Source organism: Natator depressus, chromosome 13 (genome assembly GCF_965152275.1).
Source record: "Natator depressus isolate rNatDep1 chromosome 13, rNatDep2.hap1, whole genome shotgun sequence".
NCBI classification, from domain to species: domain Eukaryota; kingdom Metazoa; phylum Chordata; order Testudines; family Cheloniidae; genus Natator; species Natator depressus.
In genome coordinates this window covers 20,265,954-20,279,857 of record NC_134246.1, presented here as the reverse complement: position 1 = coordinate 20,279,857, position 13,904 = coordinate 20,265,954, and the positions used below count along the sequence as shown (strand labels likewise).

Genomic DNA, 13,904 nt, shown 5'->3' with positions numbered 1-13,904 from the left:
GGCACCAGGGTCCGGAAGGGACAGGGGGGCCAGCGGCAGCGAGACACCGGCTTGCGGAGGGTGCTCCGGAGGCTGGAAGAGCTAATTCCCTGAGATACCAGCAGGAGGCGCCGCAGGGGTGAGTCTCGCACCATGACACACACCCATCCCTCATCGGGGAAAAGCTCTGTACGTCAGACCCTGCCTGGGTAGTACAGAGGGAGTGGGGAGGCGTCACCTTTTAATGCTGCTGAGCAGTATGATTCACAATCCCTTTCTTATGACTCTCCCTGCCTGGGAATAGGATTCAGGGAAATTAATGGGTGGGGTTGGGAATCTCTTCATTCTCTAACCCTCCCTGTAGTGGGGCTTGGCTGGCAACCCACGCATTGTAGCAATAAAAGCAGGGGTGGCCCGGAGCTACATGCGGCTCTTCAGAAGTTAATATGCGGCTCCTTGTATAGGCACCGACTCTGGGGCTGGAGCTACAGGTGCCAACTTTCCAGTGTGCTGGGGGGTGCTCACTGCTCAACCCCTGGCTCTGCCACAGGCCCTTCCCCCATTCCACCCCTTCTCGCACCCTCCCCTGAGCCTGCTGTGCCCTCGCTCCTCCCCGCACCCAGAGCTTCCTGCACGCCACAAAACAGCTAATCAGGAGGTGCAGGGAGGGAGGGGGAGGTGCTGATCGGCGGGGCTGCTGGTGGGTGGGAGGCGCTGGGAGGAGGTTGGGGGAGCTTATGGGGGGCTGCTGACATATTACTGTGGCTCTTTGGCAATGTACATTGGTAAATTCTGGCTCCTTCTCAGGCTCAGGTTGGCCACCCCCTAAAATAAAGACACTTGTTCATGCAGCAGCTATGTCCTTTGATATTCAGGTGACTAGAAAGCCGGCAATTGCTTCACATCCCTGCTTCTCTTGCCTTTTGCTGCTGACAGTGGATGCTGATGTATCTTACTGTTGTATCGGCCCCCAGTAAAGCCTGAGCAATGGTTACATGTCAGTGGAGAGGAGGCTCTGGGGGTCTTTGAATCCTTCCATTTGAGAAGCCGCATTGAAGTGTGTGAAGAATCCTCCCCAGGCGAGAGCTGGTTGTTGGTGCTGGACTGGTAGCCAGAGGGCAGCAGAGCTTGGCCTGCAGAACTGATTCTTTCTAAGGAAGCAAAAGAAACAGATTCTCTGCACTGCTATTAGATGAGGTCTGGGATGGTTGCCCCAATGTCTAGGTGAGTGATTGTTTGGCCCCAGTGATAAATCTAGCTGGTCACAATAGCCCATTTCAATCCAGTGCTGTGATGCACACAGTTTGCCTGACAGAGATGGTATCCTGGGGTGGGCGGAGCCCGTGGAGGGGACATCCCATCCAGCTGAAAGGCAAACTGATAAAAGGAAATACTTTTGCATACAATATAGAAGCAAGGTACCACTGAGGCTAAGAGCTTAGCAGGACTCAAAAAATGACTGGACGACATTTATCTAGGTGCTCAGAGCATCCACAGATACATTAGGGTAAAATCTACAGAAGAGATAAAGACAGGTTTCAGAGTAGCAGCCGTGTTAGTCTGTATCCACAAAAAGAAAAGGAGTACTTGTGGCACCTTAGAGACTAACAAATTTATTAGAGCATAAGCTTTCGTGAACTACAGCTCACTTCATCAGATGCATGCTCTCTCTCATGCTCCAGAACAAATAACAAAGCTGTAACTGCCTAAGGTTAGGAAGAAACGTCCCTTATGGGCGGGTTATTCCTGAGGGCTAGTCTGCACTGGCAACGCTTTAACGTGGCTTGTGTGGTCATGGCAGAGCGCTGGGAGAAACCACCTCCAGGAGGGGTGCAGCTCCCAGTGCTGGGGCACTGTCTACACTGGGGCTTTATAGCGCTGAAACGTGCTGTGCTCAGCAGGGTGTTTTTTGCACACCCCTGAGCGAGAAAGTTGTAGCACTGTAAATTGCCAGTGTAGACAAGCCCTTAGTTACCTACGCTTGTTGAAAACGAGAAGACAGTTCAGAAAAGAACCACAAGATTTATTCAAAAGGATGGAAAAAATGCCCTTTAGTGAGAGACTGAAGGAGCTCAATCAAGAGGTAATTTGATAACAGTCTATTCAAACCTTCACAGGGAGAAAATCCTGGGTACTAAGGGTTCTTTAATCCAGCGGAGAAAGGCAGCCCAAGAGTCAATGGCCTGAAGCTGAACGCAGCCAAACCAAATTAGAAATTAGGCTGTTTTTTGTTTTAAATCCGTGACGGTGATTAATCATGGGAACAAAATATGAAGGGAAGTGTTGGATTCTCCATCTCTTGAGGTATTCAGATCAAGACTGGAGGCCTTTCTAGAAGAGATGCTTTAGCCAACCACAAGTGACTGGGCTGAGTACAGGAGTAACTGGGTAAAATTCTCTAGCCTGGCTTATACAGGAGGACAAACTAGATGTTGTAATGGTCCCTTCTGACCTTGGAATCTACAGGCTCTCATACACCTCCTTCTGGAGTAACTGAACTGGATGTTCCCCAGGTCTGATCCAGCAGGGCAATTCCTATGATGGTTGAGAGTAGCTGGGTATGATTTGCATACAGCTGATATACTGTTCATAGATCACAGAATTCTCTTCTCTCTCAGGAGTAGCTATTAAACTGGCATTTCCATGCTGCTGGTTAATTTGATAGCATTGCAATTATGCTTTGTTAACAAGATTAAATGACTAAGAGGTTTGATTAAGCCAGAATTCCAGGCCTGGGATGCATCTTTGCTGATAACGCTTTGTGTCACGAGACAATCCAAAATTAATGTTAACATGCTAAGCCAAGCATTTTATTTGCGTCACAGGAGATAAGCTTATGTCAGCACTGCAGCTAGACTTCCCTCTGGTAAACAGGCACCCCAGGCTGAAAATTGCTGCCCAAGGTCTTGGAATACAGAGACTCAAGGGAGCAGGTCTTCAGCTGGTGTAAATCAGTTCAAATTGGCTTTAAGGGAGCTATGCTGATTCAGTCTGGAGTTTTGTTGATTTACACCTGTTGAAGAACTGGCCCAAGGTCCTCAGATGAGACATCAGGTCTCTGAATGTTTCCAGGCACAGGGACACATGATCTTGGGCCATGCTGGGGTTTTCAGCCATGGAACAGCTTCCTTTTAAACAATGCTCTATCTCAGGATATGGGGACTGATCTGAACTGCTGGGCAGCTTTCAGCATGGATGGCCCTACCGCCTCAATCGTCCACTCACCTTCTAGCCGGTGGGTGTGGCCAGTCTAAATGTAGTCACTTCTGGAAGTGGGAAGACACAAAGTGATTCGCAGGGCAGCATCAATGGCCAGCCCTGTGATATTGGTACCGAAAGCACTACCCCCCTCCAGAACAGGAGGGAGGCCCATTCGTGAGATAGTGTGCGGGGGGAGTTTGCACGGCCACTGCCTATGCAACAAAGGCCTTTGGTTTCCTGGGTTCTCAATCCAGGCCCTTTCACCCCCAGGGCATTTCCTTGAGAAGAACCCAAAAAGTTCTACAACTGCCCGATCAAACCAAGCTCTCCAGAGCAGGAAGCTACAACTGATTTCCAACCAACTGTCTCTGCTGCTCAGGCCCATTGTGATTTCTGTGTGTGAACTGTTATCATCTAATGATCCTAACCTGCCCAGGTTAGCCACTGGGCTCAACTGATCTGCCTGAGTTAGCCACTGGGGCCAGCTAAGTGTATTGACGGTGCAATGCCTCCATCTCCTCAGGGAGCTTGGCATGTTTAAAACTCTGCATGGAACTCTAACATGTCGAAGAGGGAATAATCCAGCATTGGCAGTTACTGGATTTATGAGTCTTTTTCATCTCTATTTTCTATGATCCTCTGAGGCATGATTTGGAAATGGCCCTGGTATTTGGCCTGGGAGCCATTTCTGATTCCTGATATTTTCCCTACATTTCCTGTCCCCTCTCTCTGATCTGCCATTTCTGGTTTCTTATCATTTTAATGAGAGTTCTGGAAATGGAATTGCTTGAGGTAATTCTGAGACCATTTACAATCATAGCTGTCTTAACAAATCCCACTGCTTCACCTCCCTGGAAGCAGCTTCCTTCCTCTGTCCTCTACCTTTTCAACAGCATCCTGTTATCTCACTGGGTCTGATAGTAACATTAGCCAATGGGGAGCCAGCACAGGACTGGGCAGTTCCTTAACAGCTGTTTATGCTCATTTGCATGACCACCTGCAGCTAAAGCTCTCTCTGGCCTTTGCATCTGGTGGGCCAGAGCTGGAGAATCCACTGAAATGAACACATGGAAGATAATCATACTAGTAAGTGACATTTCAATAGCACTGTTCAACCCAAAGGCCCCCGGATCACCAAGGCTCAGAGTAAGGAGAGAATTCCGCCAGCCCCCGCTTCCAAACACACGTCAGGAATACAGCAGAAAATAAGTCTGGTGGCATCATTAAGACTCAAAGGGCCTGTCTATACAGCAAAAAAAGAGCCGGGGTCAGCGAGTCTCAGAGCCCAGGTCAACTAATTTGGGCTTAATGGGGCTAAAAATAGCACCATAGACATCTGTGCTCAGGCTGAAGCCTGGGCTCTGAGACCCAGCGAGGCAGGGAGGATCTTGGCATCCAGGCTCCAGTCTGAGCCCTGGCCCCTACACTGCTATTTTTAGACCCACAGTGCAAGCCTGAGTCATTGAGTCCAGGCTCAGACTCTGTCACAGGATTGTTGGGTTTTTGCTGTGTAGACGTACCGTGACAAGCCTTCTTCAAACACACATGGTGCAGCTCCAGGGCCACAGGAATCCAGATCATAAGGATATTATTTATAAAGCCCCTGCCTGGGAGCTACACAAACAATTCAAAACATCCAGACCAAAGAGATGCAAACATCCGTTAACCCTTCACGACATATAATAACTCGCCACATAGCCAGATATAAACAGTGGGAGAGGGATGGACAGGGATGGACAGTCTGGGACTTGAATATGTCTCAAACGCCTCATCATCTTTCCATTCATTGTGGCTCGGTGAAGATAAAGTTTGTCTGCACGTCAGCCCCCATCACTGTAGGTTGGCTCCTCTTTGTTCTGATGACAATGTGGAACCTTGAGATACATGAATCTATGGACACCATAGGATCCTGTCACAATGAACATTATTTATAGGTATTCCACAGGCACCATCTCCTCCTCCTCCTCCAAACACAGAGCCCCGCAGCAGGCCACATTGGCAAGAGGCCAGGAGCTTGAGGGACACAATGGATTGGAACAGAATGGAGCCGACATCACCCCATCTATATTCTTACGGAAGAGTAGAGACTATAACCCAGATTCTCAAATGTATTTAGGTGCCTGACTCTCATTGGGAGAGAGGCACCTAAAGATCTCTGAGGCTCTGTGGCTATTGGTCCCAGGCATTGGCTACCTGGGTTGCTCAGATCAAATGGGAGGCTTGTATGCTGCCATCTGCAGTTTCAACACAGATTATAAGAGATAAGAATGGCCACTGTGCTGGCCTCTAAAGGTGAGCCAGGGGAGTCTCACTAGACCCAAGGAGTTTGGAAGAAAATCACTAACATGACATGGCCCTCCAGCTAAGCCTCAAATCCTACCGTTCCCAATGTCACCATTGCCTGGTGGGCCAGGATGAGCCTGGGGGAGAAAAAGGACACCAAAGAGAATGTAGGAGTAGTGGTATGTCAGCATTTAGCTTTTCATCATGATTGTCATCATTTACACCCAAAGCCCTTAGTCTGATTCCCCCCATAAATTCTCTTACCTCTCAGGCAAGTCCACCGTTTCATAGGGAAGCAGACCCCAGTCTATGCCCAACCGTCTCAACACTCAGTACCTTTTTAACAAGGTGATCACCTCTCTCCTGCCTCTTTCTGGAGCTGATTTTCACATCATCAGCATTCCAGTTTTCTGGGGTGTTGTGTTGTCTTGGTTCCTTAGCTGTCTCTCTTTCTGCAATGAAGTGGACCGGGTTTATATATTCCCCAAGTCTCTCCCACTCCCAGAAGCCTCTGAGAGGATTGGTTAATTGTAGTTAACTGCTTGGGGTTTTTTACTCTCCTACCATGTGACAGTTCACTATCTCACAAAAGGATAATAGAAGGCATGGTGGTAAGATATATAAGCTATTGAAACAGCGAGTTAGACCAGCAGTAAATCTGGGAGCTGTCCCATCTCCCCTAGTGTTTCACTATTACAAGGCCAGGTACTTGGAGGCAGATGGAGAGGTGAAACATGTAGCTTAAGGTTGCAACCCAGACCCACATGTATGTGTTTAGAGTGCAATCTGCAGTAAAAGGTATGTGTTCAGATCAAAGCCTAATCTGTGGCAGCATCAGCCAGGCCTTTGGGAGAGGCTGCCAGGTTCCTTTGTTGCTGAGTGTACTATCTCCACAGTGAGCTGGGTTTGTGATGTAAAATGGCAGCTTGCTTCAAGAAATGAAAATGAAGGAATATATTTTTACAAGGATCAAACATCCCAAAGACAGGATCAGGGCTAATTTGAACTGAAGGAGACATTGGAGTTGGAATAATGGGCCACAAAAACTTTGTTCCTCAATCATTGTCTTGACAGCCGTGCTTGCCGTGTATTGATAAATCAGGGAGATGCAGAGAGAACCAACCAAACTCCAGCTAATTAAACAGACAGCGGCTGAGTAGAACAGCTTGCAACAAGGTATCACCTTCAGCGGGTTCCCTGGCCTTTCTAGCCAACAGGAAAACAGCAGCTCAGGTAGCTTCAGATACCATGGTGATGGGCATGGGATAGATAGATCTGTTTAACCCACATGCATATATTTTTAGAACTCATTAACCCTTCATTTGCTGGATATAAAACACTGAGAAAAGCACACAGCTAACAGTAGTCATACCAGAAAGAGTTCCCCTTTCCCTGACTCCTGTGTGCGACTGCACAAGTGCATAGAGACTAAGGGCCAGGTTCACCCGTCCACTCCATCAGCTTTGTGCCACTCCAGATGTGCAGGCTGAGTCAGCCCTGTGGGTGTGTGAGACCTGGAATGGCCTTGACAGGTGCATGGTGAGAAAGCACGGGTTCAAATAAAGCTTCCTGTTTCGAGCTGGCTGAACAAACCTTCGGAGCTGGGGAAACAGGAAAAGGCAAACATTGTGGTGAAAAAGTAAACCACTTTTCGTTCTCACTTTGAACTGTTGGTAAAAGTGAGGAACAGCTTTTGTTCTTCCCCCACTCCAAGACTGGCAAAGTAACACCTGTTAGCTGGCTTCATGCCCACGAAGGCCCGTGCATGCCGCAGGGGAACAGCTGGTCGCTGCCTGGAGTGTGTACTGTAAAGACCTTGCTAAATGCAGTGTATTTTATGTGTGGCTTGTTCCTCCCAATGCACCATAGCTGTCTCCTCTAGCTCAGCCTCTTCCAAGTCAGCATGAGTGGCTCCTCGTTGTTATGCATTCCTGGGGTCTTTTAAAGGTAACTGTGCAATCTGCTAGTGTGGAGATGAAGCACTGTCGCTTAACCGGAGACCAATGCACATGCTGAGAATGGAAATTGAAAAAGCTTCAAATCCAGCTCTCGAGACGCATTACTCAGCCACTGCCGCTAGTCATCCTCCTTCATATTTCATTATTTTAATGACCACATAAACCCCTTTGGAATAGCAGCTTTGATAATGCACACATAATTGCCTTGGTGGAGCAGAGATCCTGAATTGTTTCAGCAGATGGAGAGACACAAAAGCAGAAGGGCTGGATCCTCTGTTAGGTTCTCAGGAAATTTAACACCAAACTCTTGGGGAGTAGCTGCTCTTGTTGTATGTGGCTGCAGAGACGGCAGGACATTCTCCAAGTTGAGAGGCAGGGTTCTGGCTTGCAGGGAGCTGAGGGCTGTCATCAGCACCGGGCAGTGGTTGCTGTTGTGTTAAAGTTCTGTAATGTTTAACTAAAAATAATCTGAGGGTTAAATACAAGCTGTGTGCTAAAAAGAACAACATGCCTGAGTGTCAGAAACTCTCCTGTAAAATGGGGGTGTTGATAATCACCCTCTACTGGGCATGCTCTCAAGATGAAGCTGTTCATGTCTGTAATGTATTTTCCCGGGGCTAAGTGCTCTTTCAGTGCTGAGCATTATTACCAACCTCATGTGTCACAGGTGGACACAGAAGCCTGCGCTCAGGGCTTTGCTGGGAAGGAGGACCCATCCTTATCCATTCTGTATTCGTTTCTCATTTCCTGGCATCCCAACTTTCCCTGTGATCTGCAGTGGGTTGGTTTAGTCTTTTTTTAAATTATTATTATTTTGCAAAAGTTTTTCAGATTCCTTTTTCACAGACCTGAGGCCATGCAGGAATCTGGCGCCTTTGGGACCTTCTGGGCAGCACTAGATCCAAGCTGTCTCCCAGTTCTCCATCCTTCGGCTGCCCCCTGTTAATCTCTGATGCCATTAGCAGGTAAGAAGGCAAAGAAAATGAAAGGGCTGCAGCCACAGGTTGACCCTGTGACCCCATCCTACTTCCCCAGCTTGACCGATCTACAACAAGAGGGAAAAGGGCCAGTTTCCTGCAGCTGATCTGCTCTGCTCTGCTCTCTCTCTGTCTCACATCTCTTCCTTTCCTTTAGCAACATGCAAAAAGGGGAACAAGTCACTTTATTATCAAACCACAAGAAATGCATCAAAGGGACAGCAAAGATTTGGCTTCATGCCACAAAAGTAAGGGGATGCCGGGAGAGGCTGCACCCTACGGCCTAGCTCTCTGATAGGGCTGGTCGAAAACTTTCTGTCAAAACTGTTTTTCAACAGGAAATTGGGTTTTCAACTCAGTGACATTTGTCATGAGAAGTGTCTGCTTTCCATGTGACTGCCACGATGCGCCGCAAGGGTAGGCCATGGTGCATCATGGAAGATGTAGTCCGATCTATAGAGGCGAATGGGAGCAGGCGGCACCTGCACTACAACTCCCAGGAGGCACTGCAGCAGCATTTCAGAATGGAAATATTCTCAATTTTGATATTTTGATGAAGCTCAAAACTGTCCATGGAGAAAATCCCTGTCGTCTAACCAGCTCTACTCATTGCTATCTAGACACTGTTGGAGGCTGACATATCCTTACTCAACACCCAGGGGCGGCTCTACCGACTTTGCCGCCCCAAACAGCCGCCGCCGAATTGCCGCCGCTGCAAGAGCAGCGGAGCTGTCGCCGAATTGCCGCCGCGCCTGGAAGAGCGGCAGAGCTGCCGCCGAATTGCCGTCGCGGGACACGGACGGCCGCCCCATTCTGAATGCCGCCCCAAGCACCTGCTTGCAAGGCTGGTGCCTGGAGCTGGCCCTGTCAACACCAGACACGTCTGGGGCAGTTATGGACTGAGCCTCTGCGAGCTTAATTCTGAGTTTCCCTGGCCTTGGGAGTTGATCTCTGACCCAGGGCAGTAGTGACATCACATGTAGCCTGTTGCTTTCAGTGGAGCAACACTGATTTACATCAGTGAAGGTATTTTGCATGGAGAATTGGGCATGCTGTCTCCTAACGCTGGCTTCAGGGTTGTCATCACAGCTGCTAAGAGTTGTGGGGTTTTTTTTCTTTCATTGCTGGGATCTCAGCTTATGAGGCCCCCCCGAGCTATGAGAGAGCTGGTGCTATGTATAGGTAGGACTCTCCATTCCAACAGCTCACACCATCAACACTAGGATGCTGCCCTAGTCTACAGAATTTCCTAAGCCCTCTCAGGACCTGCCAGCACACACTGGAGAGAGCATTCCTAGGACTTCAGCCCAATGTGCATATGACTTGCAGACCACCTGCCAATGGTTTGTCTGACATGTGGTTATATGTAATGATCAATATTTCTGACACTATCAGTTATCAATTTGCTGGCAATGGAGGCAGTATTGGAATGTTTGCTATGGTCTACACAGGAATAAAATAACGTGCAAAAATCATTAGCTCATTTTCTATACATGTGTACATTCAGCAAGACAGATGCAAAAGCAGCAGCTATTGTCTGCAGACAATAAGCTTTATGGTTTACTTCTAATGTATAGAACAGAGCCTGATAGATACCCATCTATGCGGAGGAGCAGAAATAACAATAGTAATAATAACAGAGATCAGTATAGTACCTTTCTCCCTGGAGAGTCCCAGTGCATTTTACAGGCTGTCTATATACAAAGTGGCAATTCTTCAACCAAAAAACTTCAAAAACAGACTCCAACAAGAGACTGCTGAATTGGAATTAATTTGCAAACTGGATACAATTAATTTAGGCTTGAATAAAGACTGGGAGTGGATGTGTTATTACACAAAGTAAAACTATTTCCCCATGTTTATTTCCCCCTCCTACTGTTCCTCACACGTTCTTGTCAACTGCTGGAAATGGCCCACCTTGATTATCACTACAAAAGGTTCCCTGTCCCCCCCCACCCCACCCCCCCGCTCTCCTGCTGGTAATAGCTCACCTTTCCTGTTCACTCTTGTTACAGTCTGTATGGTAACACCCATTGTTTCAGGTTCTCTGTGTATATAAAATCTCCCCACTGTATTTTCCACTGTATGCATCCGATGAAGTGAGCTGTAGCTCACGAAAGCTTATGCTCTAATAAATTTGTTAGTCTCTAAAGTGCCACAAGTACTCCTGTTCTTTTAACTGCGATCTCTGTTCCTTTATTGGATTCCTGCAGGTAGTTGGTTGGAAGATGCTCTGTTCTATGTTGTACTTGTGGCCCAAGAATTCTGAATGCAGCGGATCCTGCACAGAGACAGTACAATGCACAATGGCTTGCTGGGGGTCAATTCATGTCTTCTTTGCTCTAGTAAACTGCTGCTATTCATCTCCCACGCAAAGCTCGGCCAAGTCTCAGATGCACAGCATGACGCGTCACCTCAGTCTAGCACAGAACAGGTTCCAAGTCTCGAGCTAACAGCTTACAGTGGCGTTGCAGAGAGCCAAGAAACGTTTGAGATATGTATTTCTAAGCTGAGATTCTTGGCTCTTTACCCCAATTAAATCTACGAAGATCTCCCCGGGATCTATGTCATCCAGCTTTCCACAGAAGCTGGAACCACAGCACCCATCTGCTGCAGAAGATTTTGGGTTCTATAAAGCGATGAAGAACAATATGTTTGTGCCTTGCAAAGGGCACTGACGGCATCCAGCTAGCCAGGGACCGTTCATCCCACGCCCATTGTGCTCTTCCAAATTGAAAGCCCAGTGCAGTGCCAGGGCAGAGTGGGAGTCTTGTGCTCTCTCCCTGCTCAGCTGCTTTTGTGGAGGTTATCACGTCACAGCCCGTCTCGCACCTTGCTCCCTCATCCTCTAGACAAGTTGGTAAAATAATCCATCATGTCCAAGTCTCATGTGCAAGGAATCTTTTCCCCACTGGGTTCATGTGGACGTGGTGCTGACCAAAAGCTCGGGATCTGGAGATCTCAGTGGCTGTGATCAGCCACGTCAACCAACTGGTGACCTGCTGCTACAATTGAGCAGCCACATGGATTTCTTACTGGGGAGGCAGCTGGCTTACCTCCTGAGAGTGTGGTTAGGCCACAAAGCCAGGGACCCAGGCTAGGGAGCGGCAACAGCTGAAGAAGGGGGAATTTGAAGCACTGCTGCACTATCCTCAGACCCTCCTCTTCTTCCCTCTGTACAGGAGTGTCCCCCCACCCATTCCCTTACCTCCACAGCCAGCCAAAAGATGCTGAGGAGAAGACATTGTTCCTGCTAGGCTGAAAGAGGCTATATGACTTCACCCCTTGTCCCTATAATTACACCCTTGCCAGCAAGGTCTGGCCAGTGGCGTTTTCTCCCAATTCCTTCATTCAGTTTCCTTCCTTTGCTAGAAGCAGCTGGGATTTTATTATCTCATATTTACTGCAAGCCAAGCATAACAGCTCTTAACTTAGTCCTGAAGAGGTGGAAAGGCACAACAAAGAAAACAATCAGTGCCCTGTAACAACTGGATACAGAAATAGCACTTGAGAGTCGAATAAGCACAACATGATCTATTGCACCTGCCCTGACATGTGACGGGCCCTCAGCCAGTGGGGCCAATGGAGCTGGTCCATTTTGTCACTGGCTGTAGGGTTTTTTTGTTTGGTTTTTTGGGTTTTTTTTGCAAGGAGCATTGATAAGGGAGCTCAGGCCGGGCATTTGTTGAAGGTAACTCTGGCTCAGTAGAGAGGGACGCTGAGCCCTATCTAAACACTTCACAAGCACTTATATTTTTAATATAGTAAAGTTAAAATGGCAAAGACTTGCACAGACACGTGTGTCCAGGACTGAATACAAATTAGTACATTCAATTAGTCCAGAGGTCTGCACTAGTTTCACAAGTGACCCTGACTCTCAGCCTTACCTTCCTTGTGTTCTTCTCTCCTCCTCCTCCTTTTGTATCCTGCACTCAGGCTGTCAGTGACTTGGGCAGGCAGAACGCATGTGCTTCGTAAAGTACCAGGCACATCTAGGGGGCTCTGCAAGTAACAAAAAATGACAATGATGATATCTACACAAGCACAGCAGGAGTCACACCACACGACAAGGGAGAAGACTCTTGGGGCCTAATCCTGGCTCTGCCACTAAATGCTGTGTCTTCTTGAGCAAGTCAAGCATAGCTCTGTGCCTCAGCCCCACCCTATAAAAGGGGGAGAGGAGGCCACCACATGGGTGTGTGACGTTCGATGTGGCAACCCCCTATATGCACAAGCACTGCGACCTCACCCCTGCATGCAAACAACCACACACAAAACAAACCAATATGCACACGTGCCAGCCACCTGTATGCACACACACTGAACACATACCTATCTGCACAGGGGCTGTACTGGACCACTCACCTACACACAACACAAACCACTAAGCTCAGGCACCTTGGACCCTGCACACCCACACAGCTATGCATATATGACAGAAGCTATCTGCACTGGGATACAGGCAAATGCACATCTGACATATACACAGGGGCATCACGTATCATAAACAAGCTGTCACACTAGGGCAAGTCACTTTTTGGAAACACAGAGGGGTTTTGTAGCAAAGACAGCATGGAAGAGCCCAGAGTCCTCCAGTCATCAAAGATTGTTTTCAGTTCAGGATGTGTAGTTTCCTTCCGAATGTGGCCTCACACCTCCCCAAGTGCCAATCCTGTCTTGTCTGACCTCTTTGTGCCGACATGTCACTGACAGTTATATAGGTTAATAACATGCCATGTGACTGCAAGAAACAGGAAACTCTGACGCTGCGTCAATATTTAGCTTTTTCACATTATCCTTATTAAAGAGCTATCAGTGAGTCCCTTGGACAGTACATGCCTACTGTTCTTTATTTCCCTCCTGTACTGTATGCTCCCAGTTCACATGGGATAAGCATCCATTCATTATTTCTGGAGTTCATTGGTTGCAAACAACATGTCCCAAGATGCTATTCCCAACCACTGGATGTCAGAAAAAATTATATTAATTAAGGCTCCGTGAATTATTCATGACACTGGATTTAACATGAATCGGGGAGAAATGAGCAAAAGTTTACTGTGCTACAGATGATAACATTATATTCCCAGAGAGACAAAGAGATGTGGCTCATACTTACTGGGAAAGATCAGAGACATGGTGTCAAGCAGAGAAATACCCAGGTCCCAATGTGATCAGAGCCTGGCTGTTGAGATATGAAATGCAAGCAGTCATCCATCACCCAAATATCTTCCTGCAGCGGGAGTTCCTGTGTCTTGCTTTTATTAATAAGGCCTGGGCAGCTGGCTCTGTGATAATGAACATCTTCCGAGATGCACTACTGCTTTTTGTATTGTTTCTCGTCTCCAAAAGCTCACTGGATCAATGCACTACAGCTTGGTATTAAAGTAACTAATTATCAGCCTTATGAACTATGACTAAAAAAATTCTTCACTGAAGTGTTTTTACTGGACACATCTACAGTGTGTGAGGAAAACTGGGCATCTGCCCAGCAATGACTACAACACAC

At 47.7% G+C, this 13,904-nt stretch overlaps 1 long non-coding RNA gene across 1 annotated transcript; it reads right to left on the bottom strand.

The window, feature by feature from the left end:
• Positions 1-730: 730 nt before the first annotated feature.
• On the bottom strand, positions 731-13,904 carry LOC141997773 (uncharacterized). Its single transcript, XR_012641765.1, has 3 exons — positions 13,515-13,904; positions 12,286-12,400; positions 731-1,130 (listed from the first exon to the last, which is right to left on the bottom strand). It is a non-coding gene; the product is annotated as an uncharacterized LOC141997773 (long non-coding RNA).